We start from the raw sequence: 21,877 nt of genomic DNA on the forward strand, positions 1-21,877 counted from the left end.
ACCTTCATTCACAATGAACATACTTTCTTACTTTGCAACAGCCAATCTCAAGGCATCCATGAGAACATGAATTTTGAAGCACAGGCACAGGATGAAAAAGTTGGGGGCTGCCACTGCTCGTTGTTCGTGGCGCTGCTGAGCTGTAGGGGAAACTTGCCAATGACAGAATGCTCCCTACTCCCAAATTATAGTCGATGTAACACAAAAACAGAGTCAAAATGTTTCTATTAATAGGCCCACCTCTGCTTATCTCATGACCTCCTACCCCATGGCATGTTTTCACAGTCAGTACTTCTTGCGTGCCTAGAATGTTTTGTAGCCTAGGTCTAATCCCTTTTGTGTGACAAGCAGATATTCAGCTGTTTGTGGAACTTTATGCCAAGGCAACTGCCAAAACCCAAAGATTCTTACACACTGTTATCCATTGGTCATTAACACGAAAAATGAAGGTCCCACAGTAGCTCGACTAAACTGTGAAATGTGAAAGCAATCGTAATAAATGTACTTTTTTTTAAGAAAAGGACTAAGAGGATAGATTTCAAAAGACACATTGCATACTTTATTTGTACAGTTTATAAAAATATTTTTGGCAAAAATAAAAACAGATGGTAATCATTTGTACCGGGATTTGAAACAAGCTCTGCTTTGGGTGGACATGGCACATTGGCAAAGTTTTGTGACAATGTATGTGTGCTCTGAACAGATTTGTGCGCAATTCCATGAGTATGCATCTCTAGGACATTAACAATAAGATCTTTCACAAAATCGAATTCCATTTTCTCATATGCTGGTTTGACAACCCATTTTGTGCTTCTTTTCGTAAAGGCCATAGTGTAGCGAAGCATCCCTAACTTTCCTGCAGTCTTAGATTGTTCCCGGTCTACATTCTCTTTATGCACTAATACCGCTAGTAAAGTCCTAGATTTCATCCTGTGGATGCCAAAATGCAATCTCTTTGGACTGTACTTTAGGCACATATTGTGGAACACCTCCAAATCTCCTGTGTGACAGAATTCTGTGAGTCCCTTCAGATCTCTTGATAGAGTTTTATCAAACACAATCTTCTCAAGGGCTTTGTGTGGAGGGGAAGATGGGATCAACCACTTCTTCTTCCGTGCCTGCTCTGGGGACAAAGGGCCATGTTCAAATTGGTGGAAATGTTGGTTTTCTGTCCAGTGGTGAATGTTGCAACAGTGGTGCATTAGTGACCGCCATTTTTCCAGTAGAATTTCCACAGACCCATCACATGTTTTGGAGCTCCACCAAAGATGGTTGCTGAAAGATTGGGACCATTGTGAAATACTTTCAAAACCTTTTTTTTTCCCTGCCGCCGAGATTTTTTTATCGATTGATTTGGCAACAGCCATACATCAAATTGATGTTTAATATTTGGATACTGCTCTCTCATTGTCTTGGCTATTGAAACGTGTCTGTCCGTGGCTATGCGGTCGATTTGCATTCCCCTCGATTGTAGATCTTCCAGTGATTTTATAAAACCAACTTTCTCCATGGCCACTGAGGATTTACATTGGGACACCTGCACGACCAACGAACTCACAATTTTCTTACTTTCCATGTCCTGAAAATGGTAGGTGCAGTACTTAGCAGAAAATCTGGGGCTGTCACAATGTCCATTGCCGGCTAGCCTGAACAGTTTGTCGGGGAATGTGCTTTGAATAGCCAATTGTTCAATTTTCCAAGCTTCACTAATGGCAGGGAATAGGTAATCACGTTGGTATTTGTAGTATTGCGTTTTAGAAATGAAATGGAGTCCCACAAACTGAATGAAACTGGATAACTTTGTGAAACTAGAGCCACTGAAAAGTAAAGCTGCTGCACACAGTAGATTGCCAGCTGGCAGTTTCCCCAGCATCAGTTGAGCGGACCATGAAAATGTTTTATGTAACTTTTCACAGGTGGCATGTATTTTGAGGTTACTGCCTTGTGTTAGACGAGTCACGCTCACCAATGGCTTCCCACATACCTCCCCTCCCACTGAATGCACACATTTTAGCATTTTCATAATCTCCATCAAGCTGCTGTCGAATACTATGTATTTGGCCTCTTTTATTAGACTGTCATCCGGCAACACTGTTGTTCTGGACTGAACCGTTGTGGACATATCAGTCAAACTGGACATACTATAGTCGATATCTTTGTCTGTTTGGTCGGTCAATAGTGTTGATGCTTCAGTCTCTGTCATTTCAACATCTGTTACTTGACCATGGATAGGAGAAAATATCAATGTGGACTGTTTTTTGGGAGGCATTTATTTGGCGGGTGTCGATTGTGTCAAGTGCTCATTGAGTAATGTAAAACTATCTTCTATAAATTCACTTTCACCTTCATCTGGCGGAGCAGGCGCATTGTAGCAATGGTCCAAAAACACTTTGCTGGATTCGCCGGTCATATTAAATTAATTTTCTGGCCATTGGACATAAGCATCTCGAGTGTGAACATGCCGCGCCTCAATTAATACTTCCTCCATGGTGAAAACAGTTTGGCAAGCAGCATCTGTCATTTGTATCGCTGTCTGTGTCTGCATAGTCCGTACTCCATCGGGCAACTACAGGACAGATTGTACAAGGGATGTTCAGTGTAAATCCAACATACAGTGTTGTACAATTTACATTAAAAAAAGCATATAATGACGGCCTCAGCACAAAACAATTGCCAAAAATATAAAGTGTTTATAACTAACCTTATTTTTATTTCTTTTCTTTGAAATCTTCTTTACTCTATTATCACCATCAGCAAGCTGGCACACCGACTCAGATCCACGTGCCTCCCATTCAATATACGGATCTTCTATACATCCCTACAAAAAATAGTATCCATTTAAAATAAGTCATTTGCATTACACATATGATATGATATGATATAGTATTTATAACGCGCCTATACACAAGTGTTTCAATGCGCGACGAGGCAAGCGGGAAAACAAAGGTGGGGACAGACAACGATCCTACTAGGCCAGGTGTCATTCAGATTGCGCAAGTGCATGGGAAGGGGGGAAAGGAAAAGTGTGAGGGGTAAGGGAGAGGGAAAAGTGCAGTACATGGGAAAGTGGAATAAATAATATACATAACGGCTAGCTGGTGGCAAGTGCAAGGAAGTGCAGGCGTAAGTGCTGGTAGGAGGACTGAAGGGGTACAGAAAACAGTCCCCCGGTGCAGAGATTGCCAGGGGGACAGTGCAGGTAGGCAAGTGATGGGGCCTGTGCCAGTGATCAGAAGGGTGGCCAGATAACCAGTGCAGTCTCAGTAGGGAATTCAGCAGGGGAGATGGGGGAGAAAGCAGAAGCAAAAAGGAAGGTTTTGAGGTGCTTCAGGAACCTGAGGTGGTTCTCCTCGAGTTTCAGGGAGGCAGGAAGGCTGTTCCAGAGAGAGGCCCCTGCCGAAGAGAGTGATCTTCCACCAACTCGATGCTTGAAGAAGCGACTGACCCTGAGGGAGTTGGAGGCGGATGAGCAAAGAGCTTGAGAAGGAAGATATTTAGGGAGGGAGAGTTGAAGGTATTGTGGCCCTAGACCCCAGAAGGCCTTGTGTACAATGCAGAGGGTATTGAACTTAATCCTCACAACCACTGGGAGCCAGTGCAGAGATTTTAGTCCTGGAGAGATATGGTCCATGGGCTTGAGGCCAAGGACAAGTCTCGCAGTCCTGTTCTGGATAAGTTGCAAAGGGCGGAGAGTAGAGGCAGGCAGATTTAGATAGAGGATGTTACAGTAGTCCAGCTTAGAAAGGACCAGAGCTCTGGAGACAGTGAGCTTCTGGGGGAAGGAGAGGAAATGAAGAATACCTCTGAGGAGGTGTAGCTGGTAGTGAGACTTTTTGGAGACATCAGAGATGTGGGGGGAGAAGGAGAGTGCCGAGTCGAAGATGACCGCAAGGTTTTTAGCCTTGCAGGTGGGAGTAGGAAGAGGTCCAAGAGAGGCCGGCCAGAGAGCTGCAGGGAAGGAGGGAGTGGGGGTGCTGATGAGTAGAATCTCTGTCTTACTGGCATTAAGGTAGAGGTCGTTGGCGGCGCACCACTCCTGGATGGCAGACAGACAGTCACAGATGAGGGAAGGAGAGGAGGATGCCGAGGGTAGCCTGAAAATGAGCTGGGTATCATCCGCATAGCACTGAAAGTTGGAACAGAGAGCAGCGTTACGGTGGGCAAGGAGTGCCAGGTATTGGTTGAACAGCCAGGGAGAGAGGTTAGATCCCTGGGGGACACCACAGGTTGAGAAAAAGATGTCGGAGAGGAAGGACCCAAGTTGGACCTGGGAGGGTCGGTTGGACAGGAAAGAAGTCAGCCAAGCCAGAGCCTGACCAGTGATACCCAGGTTATCATGGAGACGGTTGAGCAGGATGGCATGGTTGACAGTGTCAAAGGCAGAAGAGAGATCAAGCAAAATGAGAATGCAAGGGGTGTTTGAGTCAAGGTTGGTGAGCAGGTCTTCACAGATGTTCAGGAAAGCAGTTTCCGTGCTTTTGGCAGCTCTGAAGCTAGACTGATGGTCATGAAGACAACCAACAGATTCAGTGTGGAGAGTGAGCTGGGAGATGGCCAGTTTCTCCAGGAGCTTGCTCAGGAAGGGAGTGATGGAGATTGGGCGATAGTTAGCCGGGCAGGAGGGGTCGGCAGAGGGTTTCTTAAGAAGAGGGTGCACAAGGGAGTGCTTCAGGTGGGAAGGGAAGACTCCAGTGGCAAAGGAGTGATTGCAGAAATCAGCCAGGGCAGGAGCCAGGGAGTCAATGTGGTCCTTGATAGTTTTGGAGGAACAGGGGTGAACCTGTTTCGATGAGACTTTCATAGATCAGACTTGTCTAGAAAGGAAGAGAAGGAGAGAAGAGAAGGAGACCGACTTTCTTTCATTACATGGTACTCTCAGTATGCATACCTCTGGCTCCGGATCAACTGGAAGGTCTGGTTCTGGAACAACTACAAGGGATAATGTAATTGTAGAGGATACTCCAGCATCTCCTGAAACACAGTACTTGCATTAGTAAGGACGAAAATATTGGAAACTGGACACACAATTTGGATAGACGACAAAAGTACATATCAATAGTAAAGTACGAATGAAACATTGTGTAAAACAATTACATGATATGTAAATATGATCAGATTAACTCGTCCAATTGAACTGTGAAGACCCATACCTCTGGCACCGGATCTACTACAAGGGATGTCGTAATTGTAGTGGATGCTTCATCATCTCCCTAGAACACAGTACTTGCATTAGTAAGGACGAAAATATTGGAAACTGGACAAACAATTTGGAAAGAGGGCAAAGGTACATATCAATAGTAAAGTACGAATGAAACATTGTGTAAAGCAATGACACGTTGCAAAAATATGATCACATTTTCTAGAATTCCATGCATAAAACCACTCTGGAACAGAATAGCTAGGTAAGATTACCTGATACGCGCTTGAAGTGGTTGATGACTCCAGGCTAGACATGGATGTTGAATCTTGTTGCTTCTTATTCGGTGGATAGTCATGGAGTTGTAAAGGGAAAGTATTACTCAATTTAGAAATTCCAACATTAAAAAGTGGCATGTAAGGAGACTGAATACGAGAAAATGATGCTTATGTAAATGCAAAATATAGCATAGTTATCTGTCCCCATAAATTGATTTTCTATGAGGGTTCTCAAAAACAAGGACTGATGTTTAGCAAAATAGTCATTATTTAAACAGCTATTCAATCATATAAATATCGAAAGTATTATAAGTGACATTTACACCGAAAATACAGGTGTAAAGCTAAATCCGGAAGCGTGACTCCCCTGTGGCGGCATTTTCACGAATAAAGTCGGAATAGCGTTTGGGAGCAATTTTCGAGTTGCTCTCAGTTGATTCCTCTTTGTGTACAAGGATGTGTCGTACATATCCGGGTTGAAGTGCAGGCTGCAGATGTGGTATTGATGACCCCTCATGTCCTCCAAGACTTGTTTGACTCTACTTTCAAGCTCTTCCAGTGGATATCCACAATATCTGACCCATTCTCTTATTCGAACAACAGTCTTAGGGAATACATGCATTGTAATGCCTTTGGATTTGTCATGGGTCTTTCAAAGGCAACCAAAAATAGAAAATGCAGGCATTGTTGTAAATTCTGCAAAATAAAGATCAACATTATTAGAAAATTATTTTGCATAAAAATGTGAGAAAGAATGAATTAGACCATACATTGTTCATTGCACGCTTTCTTTTGGGCACCACAGCAAAACCAGTGCAGCGTGGGCGGCTGTATTATAGGATACATTTCACAAACGATTCATTGATTTGTTGAAAATCAGAACATGTTACTCGTCCCTTGAATGTTCTATCGTGCACGAAAAGGAAACATGCTTATACTATAGACACGGTCCGCGAAGGATGCAATATGATGCCAATTGACACTGATAAAAATTGATATATCAATAACATAACAAAAGAAACTCAAGTCAATAGCAATGAGACAAATTAACATAGCACTACTGAGTACGTTACTTCAAAATAGATATAAATTTACAAATGAAGGAGATATGATTAGGATACATGCCTTTACCTTGACCAACAAACAGTTAGATTCAGCAAGCAGAGTAATTAGGGGCAGGAGAACAGGGAGATGTTCCCAGGTAGTACACTGACAAGTTCACTCGAAGCGGTCACAGAGTAGCACGTTCATGAGTTGACTTGCAGTGCTCAAAGATGTTCTCATAGTTAATATCAAGTGGTTTAAAAAGAATAACAAAAAGGGGTGTTTTTGTGAATGAATGACATGTATATGTCGTGGTATTATGTGTATTTCAGGGGCGCGGCCTGCTTGAAGGGTAGCCTTCCTGGAAACACGGGGTCTGAGGAGGCCATGTGAACAATGTCCCCTGGGCATAAGATACCTTTTGAAATGTACATGGTGTTTGGCACCTTGGCCGTTCGCGCCCCTGACAGCACCCCATGGCAGTGCACATCCACTGGTGCGAACTGCCTTTGATAGTGGAGGGGGGATGGATTGGCCGGGGGCGTGCAGACAAGGCACCAGAACACTGTGGAATGGAGACACACTTATGTGTATTGCAGGGGAGTGGCCTGCTTCAAGGAGAGCCTGCCTGGAGACACGGGGTCTGAGGAGGCCATGTGAACAATGGCCCCTGGACGTAAGATACCTTTTGAAGTGTACATGGTGTTTGGCACCTTGGCCGTTCACGCCCCTGACAGCACCCCATGGCAGCGCACATCCACTGGTGCGAGCTGCCTTTGATAGTGGAGGGGGGATGGATTGGCCGGGGGCGTGCAGACAAGGCACCGGAACACTGCGGAATGGAGACACACTTGATTCACTTAAAAACTGAAAAAACCATTGATAAAAAATATGTTGTGTTTTATTTGGTTTCTTATTTTGATGGCACAAACATACTACACATTGTAAAGGTCTGGTTGCAGCTCAGCGAGGGAAAATCCCCTGTACTGACCGCTGTCACTGGGGCAAGTTTGTCTAATGGCACCAACGACACAGGAGGGTATTACTCGTCGAACGCGGTGTCCAAGCCTCCCATGAAGCCACCATGTGTACGAACGATAGGCCACCAGCCGTACCACCAGTGAAAGAGCAAAAACAAAGGGGTGATGGCTGGAAGGTTTAGACTGAATCTTAACCACTGGCATTGCTCGGGGCAACCCTCCAGACCATTGTTCTTTGCCTGCCAAGCCATTACAGAAGGGGAAAGACCATATGCAAATCAGGCATGGCCCCACCCCATTACCTGTGAAAGAGAAAGATACAAACTGTTTTTAAATGACTAAGATAAGTGTATTAAACCTTAGTTGTCAATGACAATTCTTGTATCCAATGGCATTTTTGCCAGGACAAATGCTAAGTAGACACTGCACAATATTGACCGACTTTTATGCGACTATTACTAGAGAATTGCAAGACTAAACTGATATGACAATGATATATTGAAGTTACGAGAATATAAGGGACAGCCATGAAATAGTAGTGGCCTAACTGACATCACAACCAGACTATACTTACTCATTACATGGAATACGAGGGCGAACTGTTACGCAAAGTTTGTGCATAACCACCATCAAAATCCTCAACGCGGACCGTGTGAGGCAGGCTGCCGTGAAGTCCGGCAGCTCGGTAACGCATTGCGGCTGTGGATCACCTTGCGATATGTAGGACAAGCATCCAGAGTTTTCTCGGCAGCAACAGTTCTCCTCCTCAGTTGGCATTAGCGTGCACCGATTGCAGGTACACCCGGTGGAAACACCGTCCATGCGACTAGGCCCAGGCTCTTCATCTGTTGAAACGACCGCCCAACTGTCGTCCAAAGCCCCATTGTTTACGCAGCTTTCTCTTTCCAGTAATTCCTCCTCAGAATACTCGGGCTCGTACAGGTAGGGCACTATTGTTGCCATTGTGTGGTAAACAAACGAAAATAATGTATAGCGGTGGTACTGGTATCTGTTCACACGAGCTACAAGCAATGAAGGTAGCTGACCAGAGCACAGAAACGAGTCATAGAATACTCAAAGAAATACAGTGAGAGGAATGGAAAAGAAAATCTGCTGTTGTGTGTTGTGAAACGGTCTGTTTATACTTATCGAGGAAAGAGGCTTTCTGACGTTTCCATGGCTACACGTCATTAGCTGAATCGCAGAGAATGTTGACACGAGACGTGCTTTGGCATTGTGAAATGGGCGGTACGCGTCTAGTGATGTCAAGCTCAGGGGCGGGGGATATGATTTAGTGCCGCAAACGCAGGTCACCCATGGCGATGCGACAAGTGATAAGATTATCACAAGATGGTCGTGCCCTGCTGCCTGATTTTGCTTGAGTTCAAGAGACGAAAACTCAGGTAAGGTGCATAGGAAATGTTTGCAGGATCGATCGACTTATGGTTAAAAACACATGGCTGAACCATAGGGACAATAATATTTTCTGACCGAACCATTCCTTTAAAGAGTAAGGTAATGCAAAATGGCCTTTATTCTTTACTTTCATTCGCCACTTTGAGAGAAATAAATCACTACTGTCTGCAAATGCTTTTTTTCAGATTCGAGCTTGTTTGATTGGAGCTTGTAATTTGGAGCTGTTACGTGAACACTTCAGCATAAATGGATCCCTTCCACTGTATTTTTGTCATTTGCACTGTGGATTGCAAAAGGGTAGTGCAAGGGGTGGAGTACACTCTGTACTCCGCCTCTTGCCCTGCTCTTCTGCACTCTACTGTGTAACTGAAGTAAACGGTGCCTACCATATAGGCGTGGCAGGCAGTGTTTACAATGGATCCCTAAAGGGTCAGTCTGTTTTTGCATAAAGCAGGCGGATACCATAGAGATCCCTAGCATTTGTGCCCGGAGGACTTTTACGCTTTCAATTAACGGTTCTCTGGGTCAAAAAAGAAAATGAGCACCACCGTGCTTTATAATGGATTCCAATTCAATCTCACTGCTTTTTCATAAACAGGGGGCTAATGTGAGATGCATTCCATTGCAACCCATTTGTTTTACACCTGCATGGAAGTCTCATGCAGGTATACAATGAAGTGCACTCCTGAGGTGGACGAGGAAAGCAAAGCAGCGATGTAATCTCAGCTTTGCTACCCTCCAGGGGTGTTGCTAGGTCTGGAAAAGATCTGGGGCTATGCTAATGTAGGGACTGTCAGGACTCGGGGCTAGCTAGACTTTTGGTTGTAGCTGCTGAACTTCTATCCAGGGCTAAAAAAAAAAGACCCATGGCTAGAGCCCCCTCAGCCAGCCCCTAGCAACGCCTCTGCTACCCTCCTAATCCTCAGCACTGCTGTAAAATGAAGTGGAACATAAAAGAAAAGTGTAAACTGCTTGTATGCTTTCCTTTTACACCCCACCTCAGTAGTAAATGACTCCCAGTGTGTTTTTCCTCAGTTGTAGGCCAATTTCCCAGCTCAGAGTGTGATGCATGGTGGGATATCTGTTTTGTGTGTCAATGTGCTCCTTGTGGGAAACTGGTCATGTCCCTGCCTGCCTTTCAGCTTTCAGTTTGGATAAGGGTAGCAAGGCAGAGATACCTGCTGACTCGGAAGTCTCTTTTACACTTGTAAAGGGCAGGTGGAGCTCCTTGAATTAAGTAGTTATGATGCACACCATGTTTTTTCAAGGTGGCCACCCACCAGTACATTTCAATCACTCGTACGTGCACGATAGTGATCTCAGGGAATGCACTGCATGACATAGACATGCAGCGAATGATACGAATCCTTGGGGAGGAGCCAGGAGCACAAAGGCAAGTTTGGTCAAGCTCCATGCGGCACATTCTCAGCTCATGAGGCTCATTGTGGGCTTTCCTGTAGATTCTGCTACCTGTTACGTTTGCACCTAGGTGCAAACAGGTTCCCTCCACGTAATGATCATGATTTGCACTGAGTGCAAAAGGAAGTTGTAAGAAGGAGGTGAAATTGTCTGCAAGACTCCCAATTTTACTCTGCAATGCAAACAGAGTATATGCCACCTGCTGTTTAAGCATGGCAGGCAGCATTTACAATGGATTACTATGCAATTCACCTGTTTTTTGCTGGTGTAAGATCCAAGTAGATTCCATACGTCTCCACAGCATTGGCTAGCATGAAAACGTTTTTCTAGCATAAATGTCTCATTTGTATGGCAGAGAGGAGGGGTTAGGCTTAATAGTATGTCCCCTCTACACCATACACATTCATTAAAATTAGGAGTGAGATTAGAAATAATATGCAAAATGTTTACACATTGATTTTACACATGTACGTTACTTCTCTTAGAAACACAAGCCCCAATAAGTGTATGGCATGGTATGCTTGGCATTTAAATTGAAACTACATATGCCTCCTTTAAGGGTTGAAAACATTCTCCTACATTTCAATGTATACAGTAAATAAACATACAGAGAGTATAGAGTTTACAAGTTTAAAGTTTATAAATTCACAACACTTGATGTTATTTTTGTTGTTATCATGCCCTCAGTACCCACTGCCTACTAGTGAAATAACATTTGATTATGTAAATGCTATCAATAATGAAATGAATCTCAAAAGAACATGGGAAATGAGAGTTCATCTTAGGAAGAAGTGGTTGTGTTTTACTTACTGTTATATCTCCTTTAGCATCTTTACTTTCCCTTCACCCTGTCTGCTACACAGTTTTCTGGACCTCTCATCACTCCGCTTCCCTCATCTCTTTTATCTCCCCTCTTTTGATTTAGGCACGCCAGCCCCATTGTGCTAGAAAACTATTTTAGCAAGTTTACAGATAGAATGTTATGTGTAGAGTTAGAAGGATATGGAGAGGTTTACAGGCAGGCCTACAGGCAGGTAGGTGATTGTACTATGGAGTGAAAGAAGGTCCCTGTCTGGGATAGGGAGATTCCCAAAGCCATTGTTTGGTGATTATGCAGGGACACATTTTATTTGCATCTGCATTGATTTTCCAAGACTTGAAGCATGGTGGTACTGGTACTATCACGTGCTGAAACTGTTCTTTGCAATATATGCTAATGAACACAACTAAATGGTCAATGTTCTAGTCAACTAACGAGATTCATGTGCTGCATACCAGTGTGTTCCCTATAGTTGTATAGTCGGTTTAGCAGGGCTATTATCATGTGTTATATTGATTGCCATGGAATTAAGGCATACATAGTCCAAGCGAGATACCCCTTTGTACTGAGGTGCCTTCACTGATTCCTTAAGTTTTTTTCCTTTTCAAAGCACATGCTAGCTTGCTGTCATGTCTTCACATTGTCAGTGGAGATTTCACCATGACTTCTATATTACTTGTACATTCGGAGAACTCACTAGTGCTGGGTGAATGTATTTGATTGTATTTGATTGAACTTCAAACTATCTACATTTCAGGTGGTTTGAGCCAAATCACCAAAGTGTCCTATCCACAGTATAATGTTCTAGCTGATTCAATTTAGCACATGTATGATGGTTTTGATTCAAACACTTTGGATTTGGTTTCAGATGCAAGCCATGTCTTCACCCCACAAAAATACATCTGGTTTGAGTTGGGAAACACTTCAAATCTCTGCAAAGGGTTTGAAAATCCTGCCAGTCATTTTAGAATAGGTTTGCCTATTGCTCACATGTATGGACATTTTACCTGTGTTTATTGTCTGATATCGAGCAATGACAAATTGTTCAACACAGTAATAGTTAATAACGTTACAATAAGACTGTCAAGATAAGGTTCTATGTTGTACAAACACCTATCATTACTGAGAGTCTAATTTTGCCAAAACAACACAACACTTAATATACTAACATCAAGGATGGGACACCTTAAAATATGGTTCTCTAGGTGCCGCTAGAATCTCAGGTTGATGGCCTCCTATAACATAACAGTCTTACATCTACTTTTATATGTCTATGTCCCTCCATGGATACCATATTCTCACCACCATAGTCTAAAGGTAATGGCCAACTGAAAGTTTAAACCTATTTGTTATATGTCTTTTAGGCTACAGTCGTACCCAAAAGAGTTATCCAAGCCACGCCTGGCCAAAAAAAGTGTGTATACTTCTTTGTACATTGTTCTTTTTACTTCTCTCAGGTCCGCCATGAACTTTATTTCTCCCATACTTCTCACACGTCTCCCCATCACCTTTGATTCTATTAATACAAGCCTCTTGGAATACTATTCCCCCTACTCATGCAGGTTCCTTTTCAGGTAGACAATATTCTTTAACTTCATCCAGGGGTTCCTCTTCATCTCAGGTCCTCCATGGAAATGACCATCATCAGGCCTTTCCCAAAGTATCTGGTTTGAAGGGGTGGACCTATCCCTAGGACCTCTCTTCTATGTATCACCCTCTGGGATGCACATTTATTACCACCTGGGTTAATCTGTTCCCTTGTGGCTTAACCCCTCATATACAAGAATGAGAATGTATCCAATTCACCACAGTATGCAATATGTTTGCCAATGCTGCTATATGTGCAGGCAACAAATGTCAGTGAGGATGCAGAAAACCCATGCATGACAAAATCAAACATGAAGAAAATGAAAGGGTAAAGTTGAATGCTCCAAACATATGCAGCACATGAAATGAGAGGCATATTGGTGCCACATTATACTCTAACCCCATCCTTGATCAAATACTGCCACTTTGAAGGATCTCTGGTGTGCCACACCCTGGTGTGAGGATGGCCTTTATTATGGATTTGCTTCTTCAAAGCATTGCTCCCAGGAACTCTCTGGTTGAGAGTTTCCTGGGCTGAAGAGAGGTATTAGCCAACCTCCAAAGGATTAAAAGAGACAGACTTCCTGTCTTTTGTCTGGCTTGCTGAAGCCAAGACCAGCAGTCTAGCCAAGAATCCACATACCCTTTACATAGCCTGACGTGATCTCACAGGGTTGGCATGAGTATGATATATTTTTGATGTGCTTTTAATAATTGTGTGCATTATCAATCTATTGCACAAGAAGCAGGAGAACCATTCATATTCTTCAAATTAACAATACCTATTAATGGCTATGTCTCCCTCTGCAACAGCTAGGTTGCACTGGTTAACCCACTGTCCTTAGAAAGCTGTGGTGGGCAGCCTATCTAAGCAGGGGATAGGAAAGAAGAGCTGTTCCTAATATTGCACGTACTTAAGTCATCTATGGGGTGCCCACCACAGCTTGGTGGTATAGTGGTGTGCATATTGTCCCGGGAGGATAGCTCAATGGCAATGTGCTAGCCTGGGAAGCAAGACAACACGAAGCAACACAAGTTCGATCCCGGTTCCGCGCTTAGCAACCTCTGGGTATTTAAGTGTGTTATACATATGCAACTAAGACAACAAACAAAAAAAATCTGTAACAGCGCCTCGATGCCCCAGAGCTGTGTGAGTGCTTTAAAAATGCAAATAAATAAAAAAAAAAATAGCTGCCTTCCAAGCAGTTGACCCGGTTTCGATTCCTGGCAAACGCACCATTTATGTAGGCGGTTTTGTCCTTTTGGGGCAAATTCGGGATTTGGCGGTATTTTCTTACCATGATATTCTGGCAGTAAACTGGCCTTACCATTAGAGATAGTTCAGTATTACCCTATTTTGGTGATAATATAGTGTTAGCATGTATGGGCAGTAATTTTTAGTGGTATCTTATTTTCGTGGTATTTTTAGAAATACCTTATTTTTGTGGTATAGTGGTGAGCATATCTTTTTATACTACTGCCCCATCATAAAACACACCTTTTCTCTCTATTTAAATACCTCTTGGTCGCCTGTAGAGAACTCCCTAGACCTATCACACTTTCAGGGAACAAAGAGAGTTTATTCAGAATGTCACCTCTTGTATGTGGCTTGTATTACTGGTTTATTTGCATCCAGTAACCCATGTGTCTTATATGACACTGCCTTCTTTTCTGCATGCAAAGAACGACTCATTCACACCCACACAACCTTCTGTATTGCTTATTTTTATACATTTACTCTTATTCTAAACTTGTCCCCGTAGGATAAATGAGGAAACAAAATTCTTTACCACATTGATATAACACTAGAATTACCCATTGAATCTTTCCTCTAATACAGTAAACATGGGAGACATAAAATAAAACCAATAAAATTGTTCCAGATTTGCTTTTTGTTATAATATATTTATGTTATACACAATCCAGCTTGCCAACAGTGAGCATAACCGTGCCTCCAAAAACAAAACACAGTGAAGAGAACAAGCATATAGCAACATGCAAGAAATAAAAACCTTGTATTCAATTCTTTTTAGAATAAATGCATCAAAAAGAAATCAAAATAAAACACATCGCAAAATGAACCGAGTATGCATCATTTTTTAGCCAGTGCAAACATGAGTAGAGAAACATGTATTTTCTTTTTAAAGTTACCTCAAAACACTGTCTTTCAATAAGTGTAATGCATCTCATACATGCTCACGCTCCTCATCTTTGAACTGACTCACCAAAATGGGCGAATTCTGAAGCACTTGTCACCGGAGCTTTATCTATGCGAACCTCCCTCACGCAACTCCCCGGAACACAGCCTTGCACTGCCTCGGAATGCTTCAAAGCCAGGCATCTCTCTCCCTCTCTTTTATCTTCAAGACTGCAGCCATGGATCTCCTATCCCTGGAAGTCTCTGTTCGCACTAAACTCCCAAACAGCTCTGACCTTTTACTCTTATTTTGTCCATTAAAAAAACTCTCCCTGTCTGTCAACTGCAAGTTTTCCTCCCTTGACATCAGCTGTACCACCTCTCATTCCAACCAATCATCGTGCAAAAATGTTTTGTAAAAAACTCTCTCTGCTCCAGAACAATGAAAGCTTCAGGCAAATGTTTCCATTCGCCATTCCTGTCGCACATGTTTCTGCTCTTCATGAAAAAATTGAATGCATCTCACTGTGCTCATGAACTGCATTATAATGTTAGAGGGAGTGGGGCAGTTGATTTGTTAGTGATACAATCAGTATAGGGGTAGTTAATTATGTATTTATAATGCAGTTTTACGCACATGAAAACATCCAAATTGTACCTATGCACTTCTGCACTTTAAAATGACTGGCATGTTTCTAAAACATTTTGCTAAATGTTTTTAAAAAAAGAATAATGCTTGTTGAAAAACTGTCTGGCACCTATTTCGAAATGGCTGCATTTCCATACTGCATACGGCCAATAAACTTAATGCTTTTAAAAATAATGCCTGCTGAAAAACTGTGCCTAACACCTATTTTGAAATGGCTGCATTTCCGTACTGTATACTGCCAATAAATCCACAAATATATCCTTACAGTGGGCAGCCTATCTAAGCAGGTGATAGGAAAGAAGAGCTGTCCCTAATATTGCACTTACTTGAGTCATCTATGGGGTGCCCACATGTTACCACATGCATACATCTAAGGCAGAATTATTTCTTTGAAAATATTGCTCAAGTAATGTTGTGCATACATCCACTGACACATTGTTTTCCACTCTCTGGATTTCTTCAACTGAGACACAAATACAGACCAGATTGATGCGGATACCTCTTGAAGCTCACTTGGAACTAAGAACCTCAGAATGAATGCTAAGGTTTGTGTCCCTTTAACACATTTCAGACTTTCAAGTGCTGAGCCCCTCCACCCTCATATCACTCACAAATGCAATTGACTCAATGCACTATTCTTAATGCACTTTTACATTTTCTCCATTTTAGCTAACTTTGGTTCTCAGGCCTTGTTCACAAAGCAATATCTCTAATGCTCAAACACTATGGTGTACTGACAGTGGCATGCCGCTAATATTTCTAAAACAGGGCTAATACCCCTAAAGCAAAACAGCATTTTTCAACCAACCTTGGTCATAAAGTATATTCATAATTAGAGTTAAATACTGGTGCTTAACCCCTGAATGTGTTTTTACTCCTGTGCGAGCAAGTTTAACTCAGCAATGAGGTGCAATTCATTTTTGTCTAATCCATGGCGTTACAGGGATCATGCTTGACATGCACGCCATCAGTGAATAAGGGAGATCACTGCTTATCTGCAACATGCAGGGTGGTTCTTGAGCTGTCCATGCACATTCTGTAGCTCACCGCTGCATGTTCTTTCTTGTCTGCTTGTACTTCCATGCTCTCACAGCCTTCGTGTTTGTGCTCTTCCAGGTCCTGCATCAGGTTGATCGTGCAATAATGAGCAATTTGAGCAGAGAGTGGGGGCCTTATATATCCTGTCCAAGACCAAAAAGGCTGCCACTTTAGCCCTTCCATTGGCTGGGAGTAGTAGTTCCTGGCAGATTTGTCTGCATTCTGAGTTACTAAAGTGCCACTATCTGCTTCCTTTCCCATAACACCCAATGAGCCTATACCTTGAGTTTCTCTGGACTGAGGACACTAGTGGTCCTGACAAGTGGAAGCAAGGCAGTCCAGAGCAAACAGCCAGTGAGCAGGTTGTGAATGACTCTGTTCAACCAATAGAAGTTCTAGGATATATTGATCACCCCACCTGTGCTATGGTCTGATAGTATTTACACAAAAGGCAGCATACATGGTACTTCACACTCTGGGTAGGGGCATCACCAACATTTTTGTCCATAATCACCTCAGTAACATTCATCATCACAGCCACAATACAATTAAATCTCCAGAGCCTGAGCTAGTAGTGGGAATGGAAACCACCGTAGCCACCAACCACTTCCGTTGCCTAGGCACCCTATCCATAGGAGCACAGGTCATACTTTGGCTCAACTATGATCTGCTGCTGACTTTGAGGATCCTGTAAAGATTTAGCAAGATACGTTTGCATGTGTAAGCATTGTTACTGTCCTTCCAAAGTCAAAGTTATTTTGCCATATTCAACTGAGATGTTGTGCTCCTTCAAATTTATGAATATCACTTGTTGTACATGAGCTACAGAGAGTCTTCTAATCTGGTCAGAGGTAGTAGTGCCAGCACTACTAAAACATGCTCTGCCTGTATGCAAGCTCGGGAGCACCTTAGAAGGTCAAATGATACACATGCTACACAAATGCTACACGGAGAAGTGTTGCTAGTCGTATAGACCGCTTGGAAAGCCAATACTGCAGTGTACCATTGTCCTTGCCAACCTCACTCAAATGCAGATCCACCATCTGTGTAGTGATAGGCCCACTACAGCTAACTGTTGTTTTCCCATTCACAGGCACATTGAATAATGCAGAATCGGGAAGCAACTCCCACATGGGTGTTTGAGTAAGATGTGTACACCCTACATCGATGTTCAATTGTTGTTACTGCAAGCCAAGCCTCTCCCAGACAAGCAACTCATCTTGAAATTGCCTCTCAAGTGCAGTGTTACATATTCCAACTATGTCTTCTATATAGTGTCCAGCCACCCACAATTTGAAATGCAGGACCTTTAACCTTATAAGAGAGACAAACAATGAAGCCAAAAGATACTAAGTGTTGTCTTGCATACATTTTATTCATGGGTCATTCTAGAAGATCAATTCTCTGACCAGCTGTGCAATGTGTGACTTGCCACTGTTATCATGTTCCATTGCTCTTTTGAACAGGTTCTGTTTGGGCAAGTAAATCAATTTGAATTGCTCCAATTAGTGAAACTGGAGTTTGGATCACATGCTGTGTGCCCTCCTCAAACGTCTGTAGTAAACAGCAGACATTGCACATAAGCTGCCACTGAGTCAGGGAGAAGATGGCCCCTCCTAAGTGACTACAACCAATGGCAAAGTTTTACTTTGCCGTTGGTCGTAGTCACTTACAGAATTGCTATATTCACAGACATTCAGGCAGCTGAATTCAAGTGGGTTGGCACTGATAATGTTTGCTCTTGGTGTGGCAGTGTGTGCTTCACATGCAACACAATCAAAGCCTTTCTGGCACTTTACCAAAAGCTGAAATGAAAGCTGATCTTGTGTCCCACCGCAAGCCTATTAGAGACAGGGATCCAACCACTGGCAAAATTGGTCACCACAAGATGGAAAAGATGTCCAAAGCATGTCATACGTATTTTGTCTCCCAATATAGTGCAGCAAAGACATTAGAGCCATTATCTGCTGAAAAAGCCCAATGGTAGTTCCCAATGATTTAGCCACTTTGCCCCGCTTGCATAACTTAATCTGAGATGTAAACTTGTGTGTGACTCCTCCTATCAATGCCTTGCATACACAAAGTGTGATTGTCACAAATAGCAATTATATACTTGTGCATGAAAAGCTAAATATACCTGAAGCTGATGCACAATATTTCCTGTTGACTTTGACAAGTTTTAACAAACACAAAGAAAGGTGTATACTTACCTATATGCATTAAGGCCTATTGAATTTTAAATGTATGGCTTGCATACACAAGTAATACACACAAAACATTATTGAACCCTTTTCAATTGCATATAATGTGGATTCAAGTAAAATATGCATACTCTGCTTTTGACATAGGAAGTAATGATGAAGCCACACATCTATTGCGTTTGAAATACATGTTTTCTTTGCAAATTGCACAGAGCATGATGTACTATGCAAGGTATACTTTCTATTTTGTATTGGCTGCTCATCATATTGTGGAAACAATGATTTATGCTTAATGCAAAAATGAGTGTGCACTGAGTGAGTGTTATCAACTATCGTCATTTTATTTTGAAACAGAAAACACAAACTTTCGAAAACATAGAAAGGCTATTTATTAAGCATGATGTGTTAGTTTGAAATAGTGAATTCCACATAGTAGCTTAAGAACAACGTATTTACTGTCTCATCTATGCAGCATCTAGATGATCAAACTACAGAGAGGCGAGTCTATGCTAGAGATGCCATTGTCTATACGATTGGCACAATACAATGATATATCCATAATAATAAATGGCCAACAGTCATCTGCAAACCTTTTAATAGTGACTGCCTTGCTGGACCAACTAACAATGGATGTTACAGATTGAAACTCTCAGACGTTTCCCTTTAAAATTAGGAAGTTTAATTAGTCTTCACAAGCAAGCTCCTCTTAGAAACAACATGCAATGTGTGGACTGTACTGAGAAAACACTATTGTGCACCTTCATTCAGGATTACAGATGTAACAACATGGAAGATCCATGGAGCCATTTTGCAAACACTACAATCTTAAGGTAACCTACATCAAGTTCAGAGACACTGGATAAATGATTCCTATGAATTATCCTACAAACATGCCTCTATAACATAAGGTGATTGAAGAATCAGCCAGCAAATCCTTAAAGATTGTGTTAGCGTAGCCCCAGCCAAGTCATCACAATGAGGGCTGTAATATTTGTGAGCAGATATTTTGCGGTTCCTACATTGTCCAGTTCAATGTAACCTCCCACAGTGTGCCTTTGGGAATTTCCGGAATGATCAGTGTCATCCTTGTGGTAAATTGCTGCAGAATCATTTTCCAACTGTCAGTGCATGTTGAACTGATGCAACTTCAGTGGCCTGGTGCCAAACTCAAACATCACCAGTTTTGTTCTGCAACACTGAGGATGGTGCACCTGAAGCACTTCAATATTACACATTCCAACATGGCCTAGACATTCCAGAAAGAAGCAGAAAAGGCAAGCTACCTGACTAAATACATTATGGTGAACCTGCTCAGATGGTATGAGCACAATCCTGCAAAGCTACATCTAGCCTGGAATCTATTGAGTTCTAGGAACGGCACAGATTGGGCCACACACTGTTATTTTCACTACAAGGGTAGCCATTTTGGAATTCCTGTCAATAATGGGCACTGGCATTTCCCCTTTGATTTACATAACTTCAGCCGTAGTAATCCTGGTTCTCTTTTTCTTTCTCTTCTGGAGCAGAAAGTAACTGAAATCGTGATTGCTGCAATCCTCATTGGTGAATAGTACTTAAAAGGAAAAAAAGGCAATTTTGCCATAAGTTGGGCTATATCTCCAAAGATTGGGAGATCATCTCCTATTGTACTCACAAACGCAAGCTACAGTGAAAACAGATTCAATATTCCTTATCTTCAAGATTCAATATTCCTTATCTTCAACTCGGTTGAGCATTACCAGCACTTGGTATCCTGCAGCAGTGGTGGATGCACAAATTGTGGTTACTGGCTGATGTACTATTCTTCTACCCAAAATTCATGCAACACTAGCTAATGTTTCCACAGTGATCCGCATAACATTTCCAGGGTGCCTTCCTCTTCAGATACCATGTTGGCCCATGGTTCTGAGGACATTTTAATTTGTGTTGCTTGTTGTCTCAAACACCTTAGACACTTGCTACCCATATTTCAAAAGGAAGTAGTTCTGTATAGTCTTGCACCTGACCTCAACTCAACAATTGAAAGTAGCTGAAAGGTGCACATATTTTAAATAAAGTCACTTCTGAATCCTGCTGCTCTCAAGCAGGTGGTGGGTTGCACCACACAGGGAATAGAACAGGCACTAATGACAGCTACCTGTGATCAGCACAACTTCCAACAATTTTTCCAAGACCCCCACACTTTTTTCTGTTCCCCCAAACTCAATTGGACTGCATATTTTGTACATGAGTGTGTCCACTTGAGCAAGCTGGCGCACGTCAAATTCTTCCTCTGTCTTACTGCTCTCTGTCCTCAAACAGGTGGTATTTCCAAAGACAGACCAAATCAACCTGCCACAAATTGCCACCACCTGTGATAACCACCACCTCCCACACATTTTCCTACACCATAGTCTTTTTTTCTGTTCCCCAAAAACAATTCAGCTGCTTGTTTTATGTGTGAGTGTGCCCTTTCAAACACGCTTTCTCAAGTGCAAATTCCTCCTCTATCCTACCACTCACTTCTAAAGCAGATGGAGTGCTGCATCACACAGTAGCTGAAAAATGAATACATTTTAAATCAAGTTCCTCTTAAATACTGCTGCTCTCAAGCAGTTACTGTGCAGTGGCACATAGCTCAGAAACATGCCAATAATGCCTGCCACCTGTGATCACCACCACCTCCAACTATTATTTCAACACCTCCCACATTATATTTCTGTATTCCCAAAACAGTTGAACTGGCTGTTTTTTTGTGTGAGTGTGCCCGCTCAACAAGCAGGCACAAACAGGTAATGTGCTACATCATACAGCCATTCGACCAGCCAATAATGCCCCTGTCTGTCATCAACACCACATCCAACATTTTTCCAGCATCTGCACATTGTCTTCAGTTTCCCCGAAATAATTAACAGCTTGGTTTTCATGTGAGTGTGTCCTTTCCAACATGCTTTCCCAGCAAAGATTGCCCCTCCATCTGAGTCCTCAATGTTCTCTAGAAAGTGGGGTGTTGCATTAAACTATTTAGCAACCTGCCACTAATGCCCGCCACCTGAAATCACCACTACCTCCAACTATTATTTCAGCACCTGCATATTAAGTGTCTGTTTCCCCGAAACAATTCAAATGCTTGTTTTGTGTTTGAGTGTGCCCATTCAACAAGCTGACCCACCGCAAATTCCTCCTGTGTTC

Source organism: Ambystoma mexicanum, chromosome 6q (assembly GCF_040938575.1).
Source record: "Ambystoma mexicanum isolate Mex_15411 chromosome 6q, UKY_AmexF1_1, whole genome shotgun sequence".
In the NCBI taxonomy this organism is placed as follows: domain Eukaryota; kingdom Metazoa; phylum Chordata; class Amphibia; order Caudata; family Ambystomatidae; genus Ambystoma; species Ambystoma mexicanum.